Source organism: Numida meleagris, chromosome 6 (genome assembly GCF_002078875.1).
Source record: "Numida meleagris isolate 19003 breed g44 Domestic line chromosome 6, NumMel1.0, whole genome shotgun sequence".
Classification (NCBI taxonomy): Eukaryota; Metazoa; Chordata; class Aves; order Galliformes; family Numididae; genus Numida; species Numida meleagris.
The window spans coordinates 9,430,158-9,438,494 of NC_034414.1; the positions used below are offsets into that span (position 1 = coordinate 9,430,158).

An 8,337-nucleotide genomic window follows, 5' to 3' on the forward strand; every position below is an offset into this window, starting at 1 on the left:
CTCGGCATCGTTAGTATACAATCCACCTTTAAAATAGAAGGACCTTCCTTCAGAGTTTATGCCTGTTCTCATAACTCTGGGGAAGGACAGAGGAAGCAAAGTCCCACAAGAGCCTTAGTAGAACACACTGTTTGAAGGCTCAATGGCTATTTTGTAATAAATAAATAAATTTAATGCAGATAACCACGTTGCTACTTTTCCTCAATTGACTCCTTTCGAAACATCCCTTCCAATCTAACCTCCTCCCAATCCTCCGCTCTCCCATTAACTCACCTCAACTCCATCCCTTCTCCTCAAAGTACCAGTTCCCTTCTTCACATGACCCTGCCGCAGTACCAAACTTCCAGCATGTTTCTCTTCATCCCACCCCTGTCACCAATGTAACTCAAAATCTGTGGAGGGAGGAACACCCTCAAGCTAAAGGACACACTGCTCACTCTGAGGGTCCCTTCTCGCACCTCAGCAGCGAAGACAGGCTAAGCAAGCAGCACTATGAGGTCTGAGGAGGAGCATGGGCAGGGAATAAAGGGAAATGTAAAGCTGGTTAACATTGTAGAGAAATGGGTCAGGATACCTCAGAGATACTGTTGTGTAGATATTGCCGCCACAGCACCATTATCTTTTTGTTTTACCTTCTGTGTTTGTTTTGTTTGTTTCTTTGTTCAACTAGAATAGTCAACTACTGGAGCAGATTGCCAAGAAAGGTTATGGACTCTCCATCCTTGCAGGTGCTGAAGATGATGTGACAGAGCCCTGGGCAACTTGGTTCAAAAGACCCACGTGGAGCAGGGACTGGTTCAGGTAACTTCTGTACCTAGAGAACTTCCAAGTCAGACTGCTCTGAGTTTCCAGTAATCTAATTATTTTGGTACTGCGTACTTTTAGAACATCACCGTGCCATTGGTACATCACTGACCATGGAAGTATCACTTCCTATCATGTTTTTATTCATTCACAGCTTTTGTTCGTTTGGAAGCCAGTGTGCTTTGATCAAACTGAAGTCTCTTCCCTTACCTCAGCTCCTTTATTCACTCAGCTCCCTCTCCTTTCGGCTAACTGGCTTATATGATGACCTCTTCCCAGCTTCCAGCAAATGTCTTCACCCTTCTTCCACTCCAAATCACACCAGCTTCTCCCCCTAAGCCACCTCAACCTCCTGTCTGCCAGGAATTTTGTCCACAAGAACCTGGAAGAGAAAGACTTCCTTTATCAACTTCAAATCCCACACCTCTAGTTAAAAAGCAGTTGAAAGCAGCCATTTTTAGGAAAACACACAAGCCCTGGCCTGGAACCCGTGCACTCACTAAACAAGATCGATGCTTTCCAGTTCATCTCAAAAGCTGTCCTACAGGAAGACACACATACAGCCTCGGTCACGAGGTACTCGCTGAACTGAAAACGTAGGACTCAATTCTGTGAGCCGCTGCAAATCTTCACAGACCACGTGCAAGTTGCAGTTTTGAAAGGCACGTATCAATGCATTTGGGAAGATTTTCTAAAGGACTGTAATACACACTGCATTCCTGACACGATCGGTCACCAGAATATTCCTGTGGCATTCATGCAGACAGGATCTTACCTTTTTAAGACAGCCAAAACACTACCCAGAGAAAAATCAGCCTGAGACAGAAAATGGCTGAAGCTGAAACCCCTTGCACCGAAAACAGGAGGAAGCAGAAGGCGGTCACAAGAAGCGATGCTGAAACAAGTCTCGCACTGTCAAGCACAGAGGGAAGGCAGCTTGTTCAGTGTGCTGCTGATGAAAGCTGTACCAGAAATGTGAAACATGCCACCCACCAGGGTACACAAAGTTTTATTAATTTTTTTTTTTTTAAATATATGCTTATATATATCTGAAATCCTCCAAACAGGGAAAACCATACGCTCTAATACACTAAGTTCTTAACACTCAGAAACACGGAGCCAAGGGGGGAAGGATTTCTCATGAAGCCCTCAAGAAGCTGCCTGTTAGAGGGCTCCTGTAACTAACGCTGTATTCCTTCCCCCACTAACGTTCACATTACCAGACATCTTCTTCTGAGTGCTGTCACCTGTTTTGGAGAAAAGATGCCATGCTAAAAGAGAAGTTTTTATGTAAGCTCTTTATGACAGCTGAAAACAGGAGTCTCGGCTGAAAATCGGGAATGGAGCAACTAGGAAGCAGCAGGTGGGATGGAGGCAACTGAAAGAAAAGCAGACACTGGTAGAGGGCATGGTGCCATGCAGCAGAAATTGGGTTTGGAGGAGTGGGAAGTCAGGCAGCTGAAGACAGCATGAGGAGACCAAGACCCTACGTAGCCGAGAATGTGGCAAATAACAGCCGGAAAACAAAAACTGGAATTTGGCATTGACAGAATTACAATAAGATTGTATCGTTGGGCAAAGAAACAGAACTGTAGTGGCAGCAGCAGAAATTCCTAAGAGAGGAAAATAAAAAAGGATGACGCTTAAGGCATCAGTAACGTGAAAGGGAATGAAGTCTTTAACAGCAGCCAAGGAGAAAAAGTTAGGGTTACAAAACGCAAGGAGAGAGAAGACAGACTGAGCAGTGCCAAGGGAAAGAACCGTGAAAGACAGACAGGAAAAAGGCTGCTCCAGACATGAGGTAACCCTGTGATTGCTCACCCTCGCCGCACAGACAGCACTGAGAAGTTTGAAATAACATCCATCTATTTGATTTAAAAATAAACGTCACTTTTATTTTTAATACACTTCTAATGATGTGCAAAACCACTGTAATTTCATAACACTTATAAAAGCAGCAGACGATAGCCAACCTAGAAAAGCGAAGCAGCAAACAACACAACCCCATACCTGTTAATATCTCGTTAAGGAATTTTAGGAAACTGCATCCCTCTGTTTGATAAAGCTGGATCCCAAGCTCAGTTCTGGATGCACTAGGGCCCTTAAGAACTGATACGACTGCCAGTATCAGCGCAGTCATTTCCCCAGAGGAGTCTGATTAATAAGCGTTTGTGAAAAACCAAAATTACTACCTATGATTAGCGTTCTGGTTCAATGCACTTGAACTGATAACTAACAAGCACTGCAGCCTGCTGGACCTCAGGGCAAAAACCGGTGGGTCTGGATTGAAAAACAGAGCTGCCCAGAAACGCTGTGCGTTAGGGGGCTGAGGGTTAGCTCACTAGCTGCATGAAGGCATCGGGCAGTGCTAAGGTCAGAAATACAGACGTGGCAAAATGAAGGCTCTCACAAACCTTCCTTCTGTTCCCAGCTGTACCAGTATGACAGTCCTTCCCAGTATTACTCTGGAAATCTGGAGGGTCAGAAATCACATCTAGATCCTGTTCACGCTTTGCTCAAGAGATGAGACATGGATTTCTTTCTCCTTCAACAGCTTTTGCCTCTTTCAGCGTAGTACTGTTGCACCGAAACGTTGATTTCATGCTATAATTGGTCAGCTTGATTTTTATAACATATAAGAAAAGCTACTTGATGTCAGGCATTTCTTAATTTCTTGGTGCTTTGTACTATCATCTTTGCTTCCTGTATTTTTTTCCTGTTCTCACAAAGGGAACCGGGAAATAATTAAGCAGCCATTTCCACATTAAATCAATCACCCACCGTACAGGATGGAAACAAGGCTGAAACAAAGAACAAAACCTCTGCTGAAGACACTGCTAACAGCTGGATTCAGCCAGTCTGCCCACTAAAGAGGTGTAAGACACGCAGTTTAATAGCAAACTATACCAGTGTTTTCTAGACGGCAGGAAGCATTCCACCCCCGGCCGAGAAGAACCTAATCCATCCCGACAGCAGTGCCAAGTGCATGAGCACGATGCCTGCGCTCTGCATGGCAGCACCGCTAAGCCACAGAGACGCGTGTCGCCCAGAGCAAAGGCTCACAGTCCCACCCGAGGCTCCGCTTCACTCTTTTTGCAGTACTTCAACCCCCCCTGTTCCACCAGAGATGCGCTGTCTCAACGGTAATGCAGCTCTTGAAAGAAGACTCATTCACCGCCAGAATTTAATCCCTTCACAAACAACGCGTGCACACAATTCTACCACTGCCGTAACAACGCACAGCTCCACGTGAGCAGTAAGAACACATAACTTTGTGTAATTCGTTCACGTTCCGGCAGTTCTTTTCCTGTCACTGTGCGGTCAGTTCTGAGTGCTTGCTTCGTCTGCTGCCTGAACACATCAGAAAAGAAATGACCGGTTAGTCAGAGTGGGTCGGAGTCTTTCCACCAGCCTACCCAGCGGCAGCAGTGACACAACACTCAACGCATGCGGCAGCTGTGGGACAAACAGCTCCCCTGCAGAAAGAAGTGCAACACTCCCACCTCCCTGGAGTGGCAGCACTACATCGCAGCTCTGCCGTGGGTAACCCCCAGTGACCAGCGCGGCTGCAGGCTCTGGCTCAGACCAGAGTCTGTATCAAACAGCAAACTAAATGTCACTGAAAGCACCGCTGCATTGGGACAGTAATGACGTGCGTGTTCAGAAACTAAGTTAGGCCTAGAGTCAGGAAAGCTTGTTGGTCACCATCCACTCAAATCCTCCAAACCTGCTGAGACTGCTACCAAAATGAGGAATTTTGATGGGGGTATGTGGATGTGAGTTAATTAGTAACAGCTGCAGATGTACCAGCGTTAGCCATGACACATTAGCTGCAGTTTCGATCGATGTTTGTGGAGCAGGAACTCCCTCTGACTCCTCACTCCATCCTCAGGAGAATACCTACGCGCATTTCTATTTACAGAAACCTGCATCTCAGAATGGAATTCTCAACTTCAGAAGAAAACCCATCCGTTAGGATCGTGATCCACTTTACGGACCTGGAAGTGTCCTTCAGCCTTTCAGGAGCCCTTGTGGCACAAGGACAGGTTACCCATGTCACGTGTCTTTATCAGGCTCACCTATTTTCTTGGAGAACAGAAGAGGAGAAAAACTGACCACCTGTTGGTGTGGAAAGCAGAAAGCACGCTGTCGAGCTGGAGAAAAATGGAAGCAAGGTGACAATCCAGGAAGAAAAGCCAATGGCAAACACAAGTTAGCTGGGATGCTATGGTATCTACATACACGCGTCGGAGGCAGCAGCTAAAGATGGTGTGAGAAGCAGAAATCAGGGGTGATCAAGGAAGAGGGCAAGAGTCACAATGCAGAGAGCAAAAGAGTAACAAAATCACCAAACTACAATACTAAACATCGGTTCTGCCTCTTGACTATTTGTATTCTGTCCATTGCAACACCTGAAACTTAAAGAATTTCTCAGATTATCAGGAATGTGCCTTTTGCTGTGTGTGAAAACTCACCCACATTTAGCTGAGCCCTATCACTTGGAAAACAGTTTGACACGTGCCAACTGAAGAATCCTCAAAAACTTAATGACAGCATTTCTTAAAGACTCCACCCTTGGGGAGCACGTATTAACCCAAAACTCTAAGGTGATGGCTTACATGCGACAGCAAGGAATGATCAATAACCTGAACTCTAATGGAATTCCGATTGCGCTGTAAAGGAAGAAAAACAGCTCAAAGCTGTCTTCATTATAGCTTTATTTTAAAACAAAAGCTCACACATTTTAAAAGGCGATTACACTAAGTCTGTAACAACACTCCAAAGTTAGTAAATGCTAACTTTTGCCATCCAAAGGGACCTGGACAGGCTCGAAAAGCAGGCCTGCAAGAACCTAATGAGGTTTAACAAGGCCAAATGCAAGGCGATGCACCTGGGTCGAGGCAAACCCAGATATGATTACAGACTGGGAGAAGAACACCTTGAGAGCAGCCCTGCAGAAGAGGACTTAGGGGTGCCAATGGACAAAAAAACTGAACATGACCCAGCAGTGTGCTCCTGCAGCCCAGAAGGCCAATAGTATCCTGGGCTGCATCAACAGAGGGGTGGCAGCAGGGAGAGGGAGAGGATTGTCCCCCTCCGCTCTACCGTTGTGAGGCCCTATCTGGAGTATTGTGCCCAAGCCTGGTGCCCCCCAGCACAGGATACAGAGTTGATGGAATGGGTCCAGAGGAGGGCCACAAAGATGGTCAAAGGGCTGGAGCACCTCTCCTGTGAAGAAAGGTTGCCAAGGAGTTGGGCTTGTTTAGCTTGAAGAAGGGAAGGCTCCGGGGAGACCTCACTGCAGCCTTCCAGTACTTGCAGGGAGCTTACAAGCAGGAGGGGGACCAACTTTTTACATGGTCTGGCAGTGACAGGACAGATGGAAATGGCATTAAACTAAAAGAGGGGAGATTTAGGTTAGATGTTAGGAAGGAGATCATTACTTAAGAGGGTGGTGAGGCACTGGCACAGGCTCCCCAGAGAAGCTGTGGATACCCCATCCCTGGAGGTGCTCAAGGCCAGGCTGGATGGGATCCTGGGCAGCCTCATCTAGTGGGTGGCAGACTCTCCCATAGCAGGGGGTTGGAACTTGATAATCTTTATGGTCCCTCCAACCTAACCTGTTCTATGATTAAGTGGACCTTACCTTGGACATATTTGCTCATTTCAACAGGGACATCTACTTACAAAGATGTGAAAAGGACACCAGGAAAGCCACTCATTTCAGAAGTATTCTCCCAGGCCAAAGCAGCAGTGCAGAACCCGTTCTGATCGGCGTCCATTAGCTCCTCTCAGTGAGGACCTCCCACAGCACAGCTCTGCAGATTTGGGCAGCCAAGGGATCAGCTCATGGCAGGTGCTGCACTGCTCCCACTATGTGGGGTCACTGATCCACCATCCCATCCTTCTGCACACCAGTAAGTTCTTTAGGATGAGTCAGGACAAGTAGCTTTTTCAGGAAATGACATAAGCTTGAGCACTACCTGTAATCTGCCATCCCAAATCCTCAAACGCAGGTGATGTGCATTATGGGGGTACATTCCAACCCCTTTCAGTATTTGCTGATAACTAGTGCAAACAAAAATAGGCAGAGGGTCCTCAAAAACAGGCAGAATGTCTGATGAATCACTGTTGTTTCCGGATACCATTCTCAGACATTCGTTAAACTCACTCTGGCCAAGTATCTATACAGACACACACAGATCAGTATACATACACACCATGTTTTAAGGAAAGCCCAGTACAGATGGCACCCAGGAGGAGGCCCTGACAGCACTGGAGGTAGTGGAGGCCCTCAGCCTGGCTGTACTATGTGTGCCCACTGCAGGTGCGGAGCCAGCAGTGGCAGCTCATGGCCTCGTAGCTCAGCTGGGAGCCAGCACTGCAGCACCACCTGCACCATGCCTGTGCTCCTGCCAGCTCCACCCCCTGGGCAGCTTGACCTGCTGAACCTGAGATGGTCCAGAGATAAACACAAATTTACAAAGCTAATTCTGGCACTCACTGCTGGGGAATATTCATTGCTATTATCTCCTTTGAGGGAAGGGAGTCCCAGCATGATGCCCAAGCACAGACATTGCATGATGACGCAGGGTGAACTAAGTGATGCTCTGGCTAAGGACATTTTCAGCCCGGCAGAGGCATTTGCTTTACTTGAGCCACATAGCGTACGGCAGAACGACTCTTCTACAAGCAGGATACAGGGAATGAAACATTATTTCATTATTTTGTTGAGAATAGTTTATGTAAATTATGTAATCAATTTGGAATACGTTTCCGAAAAACCATTTCAACATTTATCCCACACAGCCCAATTAAGCTGCCATCTGGTACCAACACAGCCATGTGCTATTTGAGGGCACATCCCTGAGTTCCATCTTCCACAGCAATTCAGACGGGAAGCTCCGGGCCTACTTACACCGCGAAGGCTCAGACACAACCCACGAAATACAAAGACAAAAGCCACAGCAACGTGGTTCTGTTGCATTCCATCGTTCCAAAATTGCACGGTGAGGGCACTTACACAGAGGTAAAATGCATCGTGTAGGTATGTGTGCTCTTACAGAAGCATTAGGTAAGGACATGCCACTTCTCAGGTACCGTCACCTGAAACGTGGCCAACAGACCGGCACGCAGGGCTGCGAGGCCTGGAAGGTGGACAGCACCGGGGCAGGATGCTGAGAACCGGCATGCCTAGGAAGGTCGCGAGCCGAGCTCCTGTCGCGGGCAGCAGGACATGGCTCCTAAAGGGACAGGCCGCACGTAACCGACGGTGCAGCGCTGTGGCGGCTCAGAGGGCCGAGACACGGGGCCGAGGCACGGCGCTGCTCCCTCCGGGCGCCGAGGCACCGCGCCGCGAAAATAAAGGCGCCGCGTGAAGGAACACCAAACCTCTCCCAGCCTGCCGAACCGCACTCGAGCACGGGGAGGCCCCGCTGCGAACGGCCCGGCCCCGGCCCAGGCCCCCTCCCTCGCTCTCCCGCTCTCCCTCCCTCCGGCCGGCAGCCCCCGCCCGTGACGCAGCGGCCAACG

At 48.1% G+C, this 8,337-nt stretch overlaps 1 protein-coding gene across 3 annotated transcripts in view; it reads right to left on the bottom strand.

Moving 5' to 3' along the window:
* The window catches only part of ZNF143 (zinc finger protein 143), a 39,859-nt gene extending 31,553 nt beyond the window's left edge, over window positions 1-8,306 (bottom strand). For 2 of the 3 annotated variants that reach the window (XM_021403212.1, XM_021403213.1), the window contains exon 1: window positions 1,015-8,300. The gene's annotated coding sequence lies outside the window, so the exon portion shown is untranslated. Of the gene's footprint in view, window positions 1-1,014 lie in introns of all 3 variants that reach the window. The other variant, XM_021403214.1, reaches the window with a different exon arrangement.